We start from the raw sequence: 1,020 nt of genomic DNA on the forward strand, positions 1-1,020 counted from the left end.
AAAAAAAAAAAGAAAAGAAATAACACACACCTATTCACTTGGAAAGATGTCAAAGAATAATTAATTGCCTTGAGGTTTAGGTACTCATATAAAACACTGAGTATTTCTTAACATCGCTTTATTTGTAATACTCATCTCTTCCTCTCACCAAAATTAATTTTAAACTTTTAAAAACAGCTTAATTTCTATAAGATTTTGTTTATTTATACATATTTTTTCAGCTAGACTAAGTTCTACATAGTTCTAGTCTACCACCTCCCTATTTCTAAGTGTATTATGAGGTATAAAGATGATTACTATACTTGAAAAACATGAGTTTTGAACAGTTCATACTGAGATAAATCAATTCGACCTGACAGATTCTTTTCCTTCTACATGTCACAAAATGTGTACAATAAGAGGTTTCAACCCACGAAATATCTTTTATAGCTTTGATTTTATTTTAAAATAAAGTAAGTGCAATTCGAGCTTTAATGCTGGTTCTCTCTTTTCTTTTAAATGTTTAACTATGCAAACAAGTCTTCCTTGACTCTGTCCTTGTTATATAGTGATCCATTTATGCATTTACTGAGTAATATTACATGTAGAAGCCATTTTGTGGGACTTTGAAAACAAACGAGCTTATACTGTAAGTGTTTTGTACTTTTTTCTTAAAGTAACAGTGCTTTAGAGACCTTTCCATGTCAGTACATAAAAATCTCTATCATTCTTTCCAACTAGTAGTGCCTAGTGTTCTCTAAAAGATGTACCCTACACTTTATTTAATCATTCCCCTGCTGATGACATCTGCCTTTTTAACAACTTTTAAGGTGTCGCCTTGAAAATCCTAGTAAATACTTCTTTGTGTATGACTATGTACACAACTAGGCTCTATTGATAAAGAACTCTAGATTCTAGGTTATGTGCATTTAAACTTTTAACAACTACTGTAAGATAGCTATCCAAAAAGGATGTGCTAATTTATGCTCCTCCCAGTAGTATAAGAGTACCTATTTTGCCATACTCATAAAAGCACTTAGA

This window comes from Galeopterus variegatus, unplaced genomic scaffold (assembly GCF_000696425.1).
Source record: "Galeopterus variegatus unplaced genomic scaffold, G_variegatus-3.0.2 Scaffold9255, whole genome shotgun sequence".
Classification (NCBI taxonomy): Eukaryota; Metazoa; Chordata; class Mammalia; order Dermoptera; family Cynocephalidae; genus Galeopterus; species Galeopterus variegatus.